This window comes from Lepus europaeus, chromosome 2 (assembly GCF_033115175.1).
Source record: "Lepus europaeus isolate LE1 chromosome 2, mLepTim1.pri, whole genome shotgun sequence".
NCBI classification, from domain to species: Eukaryota; Metazoa; Chordata; class Mammalia; order Lagomorpha; family Leporidae; genus Lepus; species Lepus europaeus.
Window position 1 is genome coordinate 155,161,923 of NC_084828.1, and position 10,781 is coordinate 155,172,703.

Here is a 10,781-nt window from a genome sequence, read left to right on the forward strand (position 1 = left end):
TCATTAGTTGGCCGGCACTGTGGCTCAACAGGCTAATCCTCCGCCTTGCGGCGCCGGCACACCGGATTCTAGTCCCGGTCGGGGCACCGATCCTGTCCTGGCCTCTTCCAGGCCAGCTCTCTGCTGTGGCCAGGGAGTGCAGTGGAGGATGGCCCAAGTGCTTGGGCCCTGCACCCCATGGGATACCAGGAGAAGCACCTGGCTCCTGCCATCCGAACAGCGTGGTGCGCTGGCCGCAGCGCACTACCACGGCGGCCATTGGAGGGTGAACCAATGGCAAAAGGAAGACCTTTCTCTCTGTCTCTCACTGTCCACTCTGCCTGTCAAAAATAAAAATAAAAAATTAAAAAAAAAGAATGTCATTAGTATTTCTAAAGTGATTGTGTTAAATCTGTATTGCTTGGGCTTATATGGACACCTTAATGATACTGAATCTTTCAATCTACAAATTAGAGTGTATTTCTATTTATTTATGTCCTTTTTAATTGCCTTCATCAAGATTTTGTAGTTTGCACTGTACAACTCCTCTTCACCTCTTTGGTGAAAGTAAAGCACCTCCTAGGTATTTTATTTTTTGTAGCTATTGGAAATTGGATTGGTTTCTTGATTTCTTCTTCTTGGTGTATAACAATGGTGGTGAGTTTTGTACATTGCCTTCATATCCTGCAACTTTGAGAAATATGTTAGTTTCAAGTAGTTTTTTTGGTGGAGTCTCTGGAGTTTTCTATTTATAAGATCACATCACCTGCAAACAATGACACTTTGACTTCATTCCAATTTGGATGTTCTTTGTCTTTTTCTTGCCTAATTGCTATGAAACTTCCAGTAGTGTGTTGAATAAAAGTGGTAGAAGTGAGTATCATTGCCTTTTTACAAATCTCAGAGAGAAAAGAGCAGATTTTCCCCAATGTGATGAATGCTATTAGCTTCTTATATCTGTTGAGATGATCATATGATTTTTGAACTTCATTCTGATGATGTGATGTATCACACCTATTGGTTTGCATATATTGAACCACTCTTGCATCTCAGGGTGAATCTCACTTTATCATGGTGAATAATCTTTTAAGAATATTGTTGGATTCAGTTTTCTAGTATTTTGTTGAGGATATATTTGCATCTATATTTACCAAGGATATTGACTTGTAGACAATTGTGCCCCTGTCTGGTTCTGGTATCAGAGCAATGTTGGCCTCATAACTCCTTGATACTATTTCTAAATGCAAATTTTTAATCAAAAAAGATATTAAAAATTACCATTAACAATAAATTGTGCTTTTACCATGATTGATCATTTTTAAAACTATCCTTAACATATGATCTTCCTAACAAAATTTGTCTTCTGTGTACAAATGTATGAATTAACTTCCATATTCACAAACATATCTTATATCCTAAAATCCATTAATGTGAGTCAAGTCTATATTCTACAATTAGTGAAAGGTGTTATACTTGCATATGTATTTTAATCCATAGATTAGCCAAGCTGTAACATATCTTTGTTCACTTTTCAGCAAATTTTGGTAGTCTGTGTGGAAAGTGAAGAATATGGTCTGTGCACAAGTTTGATAAGCTGTTATTATGCAGGTAGAATGTCTTTGCTTCTCCCTTAAAAGCCCTTCAGGAAGTACATCTCTATCTCACAGAGGCAGAGTTCAGTGAAAGTCCAAATAATAAGTTGGAATCTTCCAATTTAGCACAATTTTATCTCTTGATATTTCCCACTAGTGTTACAACTGTCAATTAAAATATCTCCTTGCGACGTCTTCATCATATACTCATCCAGTTAATTAACCTTTCCACTAAATGAATTAATCTCTTGACCCATGAATATGCTTCTGGCTGTAAATTTATTGTTTCCATCTAATTACCATTGATATTCATAACCATTCATATCTCTTAAAAATAGAAACACAGTCTTGTCATCTTATGATAGGTCAGAAATCCTCCTGTCTTATTGCTTCATGTGTTTTTTAGGGCATCAAATGGATGCATTACCAGGATAGTCTGACTCATGGTCATAGAAACCAACAGACAACAGGAGGTGACAATGGTCGGAAACATACACTTTTTCCATGCATATGGCAGAGGCATGGCATTTTTAAGTTAATTTTAACACAGTGATCCAAATGTGACTAGATGACAGCTAATCAAGCCCATTGAAGTGTTGATGTACGAGGTGAATTGAATTGGAGAGGTGGCTTCTAAAATTTTTTCACTAGAGAAAAGATTTTTTAAGAGGCTATAAGACAATTCTATGGTCATTTTTACTGTGTAGGTATGAACAAAATTCAAACTGATAATTCATAGAAACAGAGAAAGTGACTGTCTACCTACAAAAATGAGAAACAATTCAGATAGTAAATAGACAAGTTTCTTATGCCCCCAACTCACAAAGTTTGAATAAACCCAGCCTTTGAACCACCAGAAAGAATTCTACTCCTACTTCCCTCTGATGCTAGAAATGATTTTGGACCAGTTGCTGCATCCTGCTCTTTTCAATATGAAGCAGATGGTTTGCAACAAGAGACATCAGTATGGGTGGTACTAATGATATCTTACATGTTAAAGTGATCATTTTAAGTGTGTGCATGGTCATATATATAGGAATAAGTGTCAAAGGGATCACATAAACAAGACGAAGTGTCCGATAATAAAAGATAGAATTAAAAAGGAAAGAATGATCCAACATGGGAAGCAGGCCACTCAGCAGACTCATAGAATGACAAATGCCCTAAACAGCACTCTTACCTCAGAATCAGCCCTTAAGGCATTCAGATCTGCCTGAAAAGCCCATGAGAGATTTCAGACATGGAAAGCCATCGTGGCAAAAAATTATCTACATGAATACCACTATGAGTGAGATTCCAGTGGAAAGAAGGGGCCATCAAAGATGGAGGTATTTTTCTCTGAAGGGAGGAGAGCACTTCCACTTTGCATATGGCCCTGTCTAAATACTGATGGAGTTTGTGGACTTGAAAGGCTTCCGTAACCTTGGCAGCTCATGACAAGAGTCTTGTATGATCACTGGCATCATTAATAACAGTGTTAATTGTTAAATCAACAACAGGAGTCACGGTGCACTTACTCCACATATAGGACCTCTGTCCTTAAGGAGTTGTACTATGAGAATTAATGGTAAAACTTGTCTTCAAACAGTACTTTATACTTTCTGTATCTGTGTGGGTGCAAACTGTTGAAATCTTTGCTTGATATAGAGTTGTTTTTCTGTATATAAAGATAATTAAAATGAATCTTAATGAAGAATGGGATTTGAGAGGGAGTAGGAGGTGGAATGGGAATGGGGGTGGGAGGACGGGTATATTCCTAAAGCTGTACCTATGAAAGCTTTATTTATTAAATAAAAGCTTTCTAAGGAAAAGAGAGAGAGAGAGAGACAGCAGTAAACAGCAAGCTAGAGGGGACGGTGCTGGCATAGTGGGTAAAGCTGCTGTCTGCAGTGGCAGTATTCCCAGCTGCTCCACTTCCAATCCAGCTCTATGCTATGGCCTAGGAAAGCAATAGAAGATGGCCCAAATCCTTGGGCCCCTGTACCCACGTGGGAGACTGGGAAGAAGCTCCTGGCTCCTGGCTTTGGATTGGTGCAGCTCCACCCATTGCGGTCAATTAGGGTGTGAACCAGCCCATGGAAGACCTCTCTCTCTCTCTATCTGCCTCTCCTTCTCTCTTTGTATAACCCTGACTTTCAAATAAATTAATTAATTTTAAAAAACAGTAAGCTATAAAGTGGTAGAATTGAGGACTATGCCCACAATATCCAGACAGCATGGGCTTAGATCTAGGGAAATTTGCATCGTGCTGCTGGGGTTTTTGAAAATAGGCCTCCATATTCAGACTCAACATCCTTCTTCCATGGTTTTCCTTCCATTTACCTTTAATTCATACATTTTTTCCTCCTCTTTTCGTATCAACATAAGTTGACTTCTGTTGATTGTCTATTATATGACAATTATTTAAATATAATCTTCACAACTCTATAAAATACAGTTCCTTATCTGTTTATCACAAATAGAAAGCAGAAACTGTGAAACTGAACAATTTGTTTTAACTTTTATTTAGTAACCATAAATTTCCAAAGTACAGTTTATGGATTACAATGGCTTTCCCCCCAATAACTTCCCTCCCACCCGCACCCCTCCCATTTCCTGCTCCCTCTCTCATTCCATTCACATCAAAATTTATTTTCAATTATCTTTATATACAGAAGATCGATTTAGTATATATTAAGTAAAGATTTCATCAGAAACTGAACAATTTTCCATAGAAAATGGGAATTATAATCTTTGTCCTCAGACTCCAAAGATCCCACTCTATACAACTCCACAGTGTTGTTAGGACTCTCTAACATTCCCATGGATATTATAAGTTTGTACTTAATTCTGTCTTAAGCTTAACTTGGGAAACAAATCTTATTAATAAGTAGATGCATTTGTACAGTCCATTAAAAATGCTTTATTTTGAGTCTTTATGAGCCTATTACACTTTTAGACCATATAATATTAAGCTTATTTTATCAATGAGGTTATTGCAACAAGATTAGACAAGGAGATGAAACTGGAATGAAATGATAATAGCTAGTATTTAATGAATATTTATGCTCAAAACTTTATGTATCAATTCATTTTGTCCTAATAATCTTATCAGGTAGTCACTATTATTATCTTCACTTCATAACTGAGGAAACTGAGGATAAAATAAATTAAATAATATACCCAAAGCCATGCTTCTAGTAATTAGCAAAACTGGACTTAAATCCAGTTATTTTGGCTGCAGCATCCTTGCTCTTAATTCTACATCACATCTTAATTTTGGGCTTATTGTTTGTATGCATTTTCAGGTTGAAGGGCTTTCCAAGGCAGCCAAAGTCTTTCAATAGCTTTCTATCCACAAACAACATTTGAGAAAGATGCAAAATGGCTGTTTGACAAATGTGGTTGACATTGTGATGCAGTGGGTTAAGCCGATACTGCCAGCATCACATATTAGAGTCCCAGATGCTCTGTTTCCAATCCAGCACCCTGCTAATGCACCTGGGAAGATAGTAGGTGATGGCCAAGAAGTTGGGCCCCTGCCACCCACTCTGGATGGAATTCCAAGCTCTTGGTGCGACCTTACCCAGCCCTGGATATAGCAACAACTTGGAGACTGAACCAGAAGACAGAAAATCTCTCTATCTCCGCTCTCTTTGTATCACTCTGCCTTTCAAATAAATAAAATTAAATCTTCGGGATTGAGCGGCAAGATGGCGGAATAGGTAGGGAGCACATTGATAGTCCATGGAGAGACAGTTTAATAAAAGTGGAGATACTGCAGGTTCAAGGAAGAATAGCAGAAGAAACAGCAGAGGAAACTATCCGGAACTAGTGATTCACAGTGGACTGGCGTGGAGAGCGTGGGAGCCCAAGTTCGGGACACCAGCGGCAGAATCAACACACCAGCGCTGGAACGCGAGGTGAGCCAAACCTCAATAGCCTGAGACACCAGCGGGAAAGCAGAAAGAGGAGAGTAGAGGGAACGAGGCTTGAAACCCCATGGGAAAAAGTTCACCTGGCTAACTAGAAGAGAAAGAGAGAGAAAAAAAAAAAGTGACCGATAGGGACACGAGTTTCTCTCTCTCCGATCACCTCTCAAAGGCGAGCAACACAAAGAGCAGGCGCCATTTTGGACATACGTCATAAGCAGGGCGACCTCAGGTCTGCACCGTCCCTGAGCCTAGCAGAAACACCTGACTCTGGGGGGAGGGGTGAAATAACAGGAAATTAGGATTTAATGAATGCGTGGTGCTAATGAACTGAGACTGTGAAAAAAGAGATGGTGCAGGAGAGAACTCACAGATTTCACGTTAGTACTCTCCAGAGACGCTACAATCCAGTAACCTTGACAACCCAGTGGGAGTCTATAGGAGAATTGGAGCCCACACTGAGGGCAGCACAGATTCCCTGTGTGGTCCTTGGGAAAGAGCTTCTGACCTCTGGCTCCTGTGAGTATATCATTCATCTGCTAACTACCTCCAATTCCATTCAGCTGTGTGGAATTACTTCCCTTTTGAATCAAAAAAAAAAAAAAAGAGAGAGAGAGAGAGATTTACCACGCCTAAACTGGGAGTGTCATTTTTGACACACCCTCAACCCTGAGGAACCAAAGCTCTCAGACCACACCCATCTCAAGTCTCTAAGGCTCCATCGAAAGCAGACAGTCCACTTATCCTAGAGTCACAGTATAAAAAGAAAAAAACACCACAGTGAAGAAACCAAATATCTCCAATATGTCAAACAACAAATGCAAAAACCGAGGTAACAAGAACAAGGAAGACACTATGACACCCACAAATGAAAAAGACACCCCAATTCAAGATTATGAAGATGATGAGATAGAAGAAATGCAAGAGGTAGATTTCAAAGTATTGATAAGAATATTAAGAAGTTCTCAAAAACAAATTCTTGAACTACAGAAATCCTTAATGGACAAGATAGAAAATCTCTCTCGTGAAAATGAAATCTTAAGGAGGAATCAAAATGAAATGAAACAACTAGTAGAACAAGAAACTGTGATACTGATGAGAAATCATAATGAAATGAAAAATTCAATAGATCAAATGACAAACATATTAGAGAGCCTTAAAAACAGAATGGGTGAAGCAGAAGAGAGACTATCAGACCTAGAAGACAAAGCACAGGAAAGTATAAAGTCAAACCAAAGAAAAGAAGAGGAAATTAGAGAACTAAAAAATATTGTTGGGACTCTACAGGACACTATTAAAAAAAACAACATTCGGGTTCTAGGAGTTCCTGAAGGCATGGAGAGGGAGAAAGGATTAGAAGGCCTTTTTAGTGAGATACTAGCAGAAAATTTCCCAGGTTTGGAGAAGGACAGAGACCTCCTAGTACAGGAAACTCATAGAATGCCTAGTAAACATGACCAAAAGAGATCCTCACCACGACATGTTGTAATCAAACTCACCACAGTGAAACATAAAGAAAAGATTCTAAAATGTGCAAGAGAGAAATGTCAGACCACACTCAGAGGATCTCCAATTAGACTCACAGCTGACTTCTCATAAGAAACCCTACAAGCTAGAAGGGAATGGCGAGACATAGCCCAGGTACTAAGAGAGAAAAACTGCCAGCCCAGAATATTATATCCTGCAAAGCTCTCATTTGTGAAGGAAGGTGAAATTAAGACTTTTCATAGCAAACAGAAATTGAAAGAATTTGTCGCCACTTGTCCTGCCCTGCAAAAGATGCTTAAAGATGTGTTACACAAAGAAACACAGAAACATGGTCATCAATATGAAGGAAGGTAAAGGAAGGAAACCTCACAGCAAAAGATCACAGGAAGCTCAATTTCTCTTTAACATAGAATTAAACTCTGATGCTCTGTGAAAGCAATGTGTTAAAGTAATCTATTATGTTCTCTTGATGTCTGTTAAATTCTAATTGTTCAAAAACAGCTGAATTTTTATTAAGAGCTATGGGTTATTTAAATATGTGCTTATTTTCAAAGATTTGAATAATCACCTTGTAACAATGATCAAATTTGGTCTATGTTATGTCATGATTTTAAGGCATCTTATTTCAACCAGATATTTTGGATTTTGAGCCTTCTTGGCATTCTTGACAGGCATACAAAAAAATCCAAGTTTCAAACAATCTGGACTCTAAAATTTCCAGTAAATCTTGGACTTTGGTTTTTCCAGTTTGGGCCCAACTGAAAAATCGAAGGACCTATGTCTCTCATCTTATAGAGACACCAACTAATCAGGCTATTTGGATTATAGTAGAAGTACTGTCAAGATGTGCCCATGTGATGTGATGTCGTACCAAACTTTAAGTTTCTATAATGGAAAATGCTATTAATACGAATGTTTGAGAATAAAATCTAGTGATCTTGTGTTACTAGACATGATAGTTATCTTAAAGATTAATCCCCAGAGGCCTAAAGGGTTAAATACTTGTAAAATCCTACAGGTGCTTTAAAAAAATACTGTGAGGTAAGCAAGTGCCTCTTGTTGGTTGATGAGTTTATAATTTTAAATATGGCAACTTAAAGTCTTTTGTCATCCACAGTTATATATGATTTGCTGCTCATAAAACTAAAGCGTTGTTGGTTCTGTGTTTAGCTGTCCTCCTATAGGTTCCTATGGACTTTTTCCAGCCACTTCTATTGTATTCAGTACTTTGGGATGGCTCTGTAAACAGATGAAGCCAATAATGTATTAACAGTACCAACTGAGAGAAAGTATGCTTAACTGAGGTTACTAAAAACAAAAAGCAATTCAAATCAATTGGCAATCTACAAAAAGAGTTAAAGATTTTAAAAGCTATTATTAAAATTGCTATATTGGTCTATTATACTATGTTATATATGTGTACATATTGTATGTCCACATGGGAAAATTTTATTAAGAGTTTTATTTTAAATGGCTTATAGATAAGATTGTCCATAAATTTAAGCTGCTAAATTTAATCAAAGATACATTTTAAGTCCTGTGACTTGAATCTCTGTATCATATGTTTTATACTTGTTGGTAGAAAGAAACTAAAAACATTTTATATGGTTGTGCTTAAGTTTACTGGTTACACAAACTACACCATGTTAGATATTTAAGAGGTGTTTCCAAATACATGATTCTTAAAATTTATAGAAGGCATTGGACCTTCTGGTAGATGTTTTCTTAAGTTGTTATCTAATGGTTGAAACTGTTTGCTAAGTATTCATGTAACATTGCTATTGTCAGCAAACGATCTAGGACTTGCTCCCTCATTTCTCTATTCTAAGCCCAACTTGTTCTTTCATTTCTCTATTCGCTTCAAGGTAGGAAACTAATTCTATTATGAAGGAATCTGTAGGACGCACAATTTAATCTTTAGACCTTATAAAAGAAATGGCTAACATTTTTCTGTAATAGCATAGCCAAAATAAGAACTCAAATAATAATCTCATAGCTAGGTTCACTTCACCATCAGTGAAGTAAACAGTAAGTAGAAAAAACCTCCCTTTCAGACCAAAGGGAAAGAAGTTTTAAAGTGAGAATATAATTTTCCTCATGGGTATTGTCTACCTTAGAAAAACTACTACAGAACATGCCTGTGACTATAGACTTGTAGTTCAGGCCACCGAAGATTAGAGATGGGACTTGGGCACTCCCTTGACTTGCATCCTCTGGTCTGCTTTAACACAAACCAGGAGGAAAAGAAAGCTAGGCATCAGAAGCAATGGGTAGCAGGCCTATTACTGGCTGATCTGTACAGTGATCTGCCCTCAAGGAGACCCAACAGACCAGTCCACTGCAGTGGTTTTCAATGTGGTAAGCCTGGGCTTCAGCAGAAGTCAGCTTGTGAAGAGCCCTGGCAGCTCTGCCAAGAGTTGGATCACTGGAAATGGACCTGCCCTGGAGTCGAAGGATGCCCAGGTCAGAGCCACAGATCTTATTGGCTCTAAGCTGAAAAGCCCTTCACTCAGCCCAGCTTCCAAAGTGACCACTGCAGCTGAGTGGACGGCCAACTGTGGTCAGCAACATTGAAGGCAGAACTGTAAATTTCTTGTTAGAGATGCCACCTGCCTTTACCTGGCCAGCTCTCCTCCCAGGCCAGCCAAGTAATGAAAGTCAACAGAGTGCCTGCCCCTAGGAGGTTCACACCTCCCTTAGGATGCATCCCATGTGAAGAGATAGATAGGTCTGGGCCTCTCAACTTACAAGGCCTAAAGCCCACCAGATTATTATCAAGCCCCTTCTGTCAGGTTCTATTTGTCTCTCAATCAGAAAACTTAATTGTAGCTTAGACAGCACCTTTCTTAGCTCCTCTAATAATGACTCTGTCCTTTGTTCTAGACCCTGTCTAGCGCACTTGGGCCTCATTCCTTTGTAATCATAACCTCTACTCTACCTCCAATGGCTCTACTCCCAACCTGTGTGTACTGATGGTCCTCTTCCCCACTTAATGCTGTATAATTGTTCAGACCTGGTTAATGCCACTCTTAGGATCATTGGTTACTATCCTCACCCTGTCTTTTATGACCTTGTCTAAATATGATCAGAGTCGGTGAACTTGGAAGGCTTCCATAGCCTTGGCAACTCATGACGACAGCCTAGGGTGGTTACTGGCGCCATAAACTAGAGTGTCAATTTGTTGGGTCAACAACAGGAGCCACTGTGCACTTGCTCCTCATGTGGGATCTTTGTCCTTAATGTGTTGTACATTTTGATTTAATGCTATAACTAGTACTCAAACAGTATGTTTCACTTTGTGTTTCTATGTGGGTGCAGACTGTTGAAATCTTTACTTAATATATACTAAATTGATCTTCTGTATATAAAGAGAATTGAAAATGAATCTTGATGTGAATGGAAGGGGAGATGGAGCGGGAGAGGGGAGGGTTGCGGGTGGGAGGGAATTTATGGGAGGGGGAAGCCATTGTAACCCATAAGCTGTACATTGGAAATTTATATTCATTAAATAAAAGTTAAAAAAATAAAAAAATAAAATAAAAAATTAATAAATAAAATTAAATCTTCGAAGCAGGTCAGTGATTAATATATCTTATAATCTAAACAATGGCCATTAATAAAAGGATTAGTAAAAGGCTGGTCCTCATAATGTTCATCATGACACAATTAGTATTTATAGCCAATAATTAAAATGGCTTTAAAAATCTTGCATCAAATGTGCAGCAGAGGCAGAATGAAAGCAGGATTTGGTGTTGTGCATTATCTGTGTTCCAAACTGTCTCCCACAGACAAGAAGGCTTTCCACTCAGCA